This window comes from Peromyscus eremicus, chromosome 1 (assembly GCF_949786415.1).
Source record: "Peromyscus eremicus chromosome 1, PerEre_H2_v1, whole genome shotgun sequence".
Classification (NCBI taxonomy): Eukaryota; Metazoa; Chordata; class Mammalia; order Rodentia; family Cricetidae; genus Peromyscus; species Peromyscus eremicus.
The window spans coordinates 54,548,741-54,554,716 of NC_081416.1; the positions used below are offsets into that span (position 1 = coordinate 54,548,741).

The 5,976-nt window shown below is 54.0% G+C and overlaps 1 long non-coding RNA gene across 1 annotated transcript; it reads right to left on the reverse strand.

Moving 5' to 3' along the window:
* Window positions 1-1,557: 1,557 nt before the first annotated feature.
* LOC131897822 (uncharacterized) lies at window positions 1,558-2,729 on the reverse strand. The gene is made up of 3 exons (XR_009375811.1): window positions 2,639-2,729; window positions 1,964-2,075; window positions 1,558-1,643 (listed from the first exon to the last, which is right to left on the reverse strand). It is a non-coding gene; the product is annotated as an uncharacterized LOC131897822 (long non-coding RNA).
* Window positions 2,730-5,976: the final 3,247 nt, after the last annotated feature.

A 5,976-nucleotide genomic window follows, 5' to 3' on the forward strand; every position in this document is an offset into this window, starting at 1 on the left:
AACTTAGCAATAGCAATGAACTTTGAAGACCCTCCATAGGTACACACACTATGACTGGGTTTACTTTCCACTACTGTGAGACACTTCAGGAGAGGGACCCCGTTGTGCCATTACAGACCAACATGGGGTTACAAGCACAGCACCCGTCTGGAACATGCACTCTTTCAGCTACTGTGCTGGGTGTGTGTCTGTGTTTTATTTATTTATATGTTGGTGTTATTATTGCTGAGGTGGGAGCTCACTATGTTGTCCAGACTGGTCTCGAATTCCTGGGCTCATGGGACCCTTCTGCCTCAGCTTCTGGAATGGCTGGAAACTAGAGGTGTATAGAAAAAGCCCTGAGCTGGGCAGCGGTGGCACAGGCCTTTAATCCCAGCACTCAGGAGGCAGAGTCAGGCGGATCTCTGCAAGTTCACGGCAAGCCTGGTCTACAGAGCGAGATCCAGGACAGGCTCCAAAACTACACAGAGAAACCCTGTCTTGAAACCCCCCCCCCAAAAAAAAAGAAAGAAAGAAAAAGCCCTCGTTGTATGCTGTAAATCTCAAAAGAGCTACTATTCCAGTTTGCTTTGTTTTGAGACAGAACCTGTAGCTCAGGCTGATCTTGAACCTCCTAAGTAGGGGAGGATGACACTGAACTCCTGATCCTCTCCATTTCACCTTCCAAGAGCTGGGATTATAGGCCTGGGCCACCATGCCCACTTATGTGGTGCTGGGGTTTCCTACATACTAGGCAAGTGTTCTACCAACTATATACACCTGCTAACCCCCCCCACCACACACACACACACACACACACACACACACACCACACACACACACACACACACACATACACACACACATACACACACACACACACACCACACACACACACACACACACACACATACACACACACATACACACACACACACACACACACCACACACACACACACACACACACCACACACACACACACACACCACACACACACACCACACACACACACACACACACACACACACACACACACACACACACCCCTTACTCATGTAGCCATTCCTCGGTGCATACGGAGCCCCTGCTATGTGCTAGGTCTTGCTGCCACAAAGAGATGGCTCTGCCTGGCCTAAGGGGTACCAGCACCCTCTCTCTCACAGGGTTGCCGTGAGGGCTGGAAGCACTCACATAGGGCTCCCATGTCTTAGGGACAGAACACGCTGGGTAAATGTCAAGAGGAGCCAGGCAGCCTTCAGCTGGGGGAGAGGAGGCTAGTTACTCCTCCATCCAAGACCAACTGGCCCCAAAGGAGGGGAGACTAGAGGGAGACACCTAGGAACCAGAAATGTTGGCATGGAGCCAGTAGGGCCTTGCAGGGCCAGAGCCATAGCTCTGGAGAATTTCATCTGGCTCGGTCAGTCACCAGCAGGCCTTCTGGAAAGATCTGCAATGCAGCGGCAGCAGCGGCAGCGGAGCTGAGGCTCGGGGGGGGGGGGGGGGGGACACGACAGTTGGCTTTCTCATCCCCAGGGAGGGTCCCATTTAATTCAAAACCTTTCCTAAATTTGAAAAACTGGCTTTTTAACATGTTTGTGTGTTGGGAGGTCAGAGGCCCGGCATCTTGCTAGAGTCTGTTCTCTTCTCTCTCCACGTGGGGGTCTAGGATCAAAGGGAGGCTCAGGCTTAGCCACAGGACCTTCCACCTGCTCCCCGCCCCCCATTCCCTGTCCGCCCCCTTCCTAAAACGCTGCAGGAGGTAAATGTAGAAGACAGTTCCTTGTGTTCACAGGATCAACTGCCCTTTTTTTCCCCTCCTGCCCTGGTGACTTTGGTTTTGGGACAGAGCGCCAGGCCTCTGTTTCCCCACCTCATCTTGGGGACCCGCAGTGACACAGCCACTTTGGTTCCTGTAACTTGTTCTGCTGGACCTGGGTTCTCTGGGAGGTGGGTATGTCTGGGCCTCAACGACTGGTTTTTACCTTCTCTCCAGGGTACACAGGGTACACGTTAGCTGTCCAAAGCTCCCTAGGAAACAACGCTCTCTCCCTCACGACAAAGCTCTGCTTCTTCATCATCTCCGTGGGTTTTTTCCTGCAGTGGGAGGAGCCCAAGTTTGTGCAGCAGACTTAGAGGCTCACAGTGTTCCCAAGCCCTTTCCAAAAATCAGTTCTGGGAAGGCGGGCAGCTGGGTGGGTGATGGGAACTGTAAATTCAGTCTTCAGAAAACAAGAAAGTAGTTTCCTTGGGCAAGTGCCGCCCCCTGCCCCCTTGCCTTGCAGATGAAAACCACAGGATGGCCTGTAGTTCCACAGGCCCGGAAGGAAAGCAGGTGGCCTTGCCCAGTCTGGTCTCCGGACCCCTGGGACTAAACTAAAAGACCCCAGCAGCCACCCTCTTGACCAGGGCTGATGGCCTTTGTCACCTGCAAGGGGCTTTCTGTCTGGGTTGTGGGTGGCACCTTCCCCACAGCAGGCCGCATCCTGGTTCCGAATTTGTGCTGCTCCAGTGATTTTCAGGGTCATGACTCCTCAGGCCACAGCCAGGAGAGCTAAAATCTTCCATGCTCTCTCCCACCCCTTTGTTTACTACATTTTACAGAATCAGCATCATCCATCGATTCTCTCACCCTCTCTTTTTACACATTAGGAAATTACCACTCAGAAGCTATTGGATTCTTGTCCAAGGTCACAGGGATGCTCGTCAGTGATACACTTGCCAGAAACAAGTACTCGGGGCTTCTTTTTTTTTTTTTTTTTCTTTTCGAGACAGGGTTTCTCTGTGTAGCTTTGCGCCTTTCCTGGAACTCACTTGGTAGCCCAGGCTGGCCTCGACCTCACAGAGATCCGCCTGTCTCTGCCTCCCGAGTGCTGGGATTAAAGGCGTGCGCCACCACCGCCTGGCAGGAACTCGAGGCTTCTATTTGGGGCCTTGAGGGGCAGCAGATGACAGGCTGAAATGATCCTGTTCTCCTTCTGATTGGTGCTGGCCTTTGGGCCAACTCGGGCTACACAGTGAGACTCCGTATAAAAAAATAAAAAGTAAGAGGGTTGGGCATAGAGCTCACGGATGGAATGTCTACTTAGCAAGCTTGAGGTCCTGGGTTCAATCCTCAATATTGAAAAAAGAAAATTCCAGAAAAGATCCACTTTAAAAAAAAAAAAAAAAAAGGCAAGAATCAAAGTGGTTTGGAGACTACCAGAGTCTGTTTTCGAAGCAGAACCTAGGATGGGGAAGACAGCAGACATCTGGGCCCTAGCAGTAGGAAAGGCAGTCACTGTCTAGAATATTCTCTGGGAGTATTCTCACGGACTGAGCATTGAATTTTCTCTCTGCCTTTGCCAATCCGTGTCTTTCAGCCCCATTTCCTGAGAGGCTGTTACCTTTGTCTCTCTCTCCAAACCCGGGAGTTAACCCAGTGCTACACAACCTTTCTAACAGCACTCTGTGAAGGACTGGAAACGATAGGTTTATGAACAAGCTTTAGGAGCTCAGGGAGAGTTCTGTGAAGGTCTAGTTTACCTGAGGCCCAGGGTCCTATCTGCAGTGATTCAAAAAACAACAACAACAACAAAAACACCTCTAGTTTTCGCCACAGGTGAGTCACACCTTTAATCCTAGCACTCAGGAAGCAGATGCTGACAGATCTTTGAGTTCTGAGGCCAGCTAGGGCTACAGAGTGAGTGTCAGGCCAGCTTGGGCCGTCTCAAAACACACCACACTGTACAGTCTTTTGTTTTGTTTTTAAATGTAGAGTCTTCAACGTTGTCCTGGCTGACCTGGTCTCTATGAAGACCAAGCTGGCCTCGAACCTGCAGAAATACCGCACTGGAATTTTAAACATTTTCCTGGGCTCCAGAGCATGTTTTAGGCCCTCCTAGCAGCCCAAGAAAACCAGCAGCTGCTGACAGAAACAGAAGGTCGGGGGAGGAAGGGGGAGCGAGTTGAAAATGAGCGATGAAGAACACCTTCTGCTACTTAACTTTGCCTAATTTTAGACGAATCACAAATTCCCCAGACTCTCAAATCACCGCCTGTAAATTCAGGTGACTCAAGTGTTCGTCCTCTCAGAACTAAATCTCTATTTAAAAATTTCCAGCCCCGAGCGCATCCATCAAACGTTCATCTCAGTAACATTCCATTCTTTACAGCTCTCTGGAGACAGAGAAAGGAAACCAGGGCAGTTTCCCGAGGGTCAGGTGAAAGCTGCTTGAAGAAGCCAGGCAGGCCTGGTGGCCCCTATCTTTAATGCCAGCACTTCCGAGGTAGAGGCAGGCGGTTCAGGACAGCCGAGGCCACAAGAGCAACCTTGTCTCAACAAAACAAACCACAAGCAAAAAAGCATAAACCGGCCATGGCTTTGGGATGGGAGGTAAAGGGCCTGGAGGGAGGCCAGAGCTCGGCTGTGCTGACCGCCGCCCTCGCCCATCTAGAGCGGCTCACTCCTTCAGCTTCGGCGGCCATCTCAGCCCGAGAAGCTACGGCCCACACCTGCCTGTTCAGAGGTCCTAGAGCACAGATCTGGGGAGAGATGGGGAGACCAGGCCGTCCGCGGGTCCTAGAGCACAGATCTGGGGAGACCAGGCCGTCCGCGGGTCCTAGAGCACAGATCTGGGGAGAGACGGGGAAACCAGCCCGTCGGCGGGCCCAACTCTGCACTTCTTCGTGCCCCGGAGCGCTCAGTTTCACAGGACTCCATTTCTTTTCTACAAACCCAGGCGGCCTACAACCTACTGGGTCAGCCCGAGACTCGCTTCCCTTGCAAACTCCTGGAGTATAAAGTATAAGCACTCAGGGGACGTTCCTACAAACACACGGGGGGCAGCGTGATGACTTCTAACGAACGGGCGGCACAGAGGCCAACCAAAGCCAGGGCGTCCCCGCGGGCACTGGGGGCGAGCAGGGAGCGGCGGCGGCACGGACCCCGCGGCCGCCCCGCCCCCACGCCAGTCACTCCCCAGCTAGGCCCAGGCGCGGGGGGCGGGGAGAGACGCGCCTGCGCAGAGAGACGCTGCGGCAACCAGCCTTCGCCGGGACCGGCTGGAACCGGTTAGAACCAGCCGCGCCCGCCCGCCCGCCCGCGACTCGGCGCCTCACAAAGGGCGGGGGCGGCTCACGCCCTGCATATCCCTGCGCGGCGCCCAGCTTGCTCCGCGCCCCTCCCCCGGCCTTCGTCCCCGCGGCGCGCTCGCCTTCCCTCCCCCACCGGCGGGGTCTTTTCTCCTCGGTCCTCCGGATACGGGAAAACCGTAACCGCAGAGCCGTCTTCCCCTTCAGTCGCAATTACAAACCCAAAACCAAACCCCCAAGGCCGTGCACCCCGACACCGGCGCGGCGGGCTGGGGCACGGGCGGGTCTGCGCCGGGGCGAGCTCGGCCGACCCCCGAGCTCACCGTGTCTGTCTGCACGAGCCGTGCCCCCGGCGGCGTTGCTAGACTCAGACCTCAGCCTGGCGTCCGCGGCCGTTGTTGGGCTTTGCTGACAGTGTCGAAGGAGCTGGGAGCCTAAAATGGCTGACGTGGGCAAGCACCAAGGCGCCCCAAAGCAGGCTCGAAACAACCACGTCCGCTCCGCGGGGGCAGCATCGGGGGTCGCGGACCGTCCCTCAGGGTGGGTGTCCTCGGTGTCCCGAGTGGAAACCAGTACAGGGCAAACGGGGTCACCTCAACCGACTCGCACGCCCGGAGTCCGTTTGGGGAGAAGCCTCCATTTTGTCATTCCTGAAATGGCTGCCGCGTATGGAGCAAGCAGTGAAAAGAAAATGGAAGCGGTCAGCAAACGCATTTAACACTTAAAAGAGCAGTAACCCCAGTAACACTCTCAGAAAAACACAAAAGGTGTTCTAATACCTGTCCGAAAAAACTTAAGGGCTCCCGTTTTTTATGAGCTGTTTATTCCACAGTCTATGGTTTTCATCTTGTGACCTAAGATTTCAAACTTATTTGCACTTCCTGGTACGTCTTAAATATTTCCCTGCATTAGCAAGGACTTAATA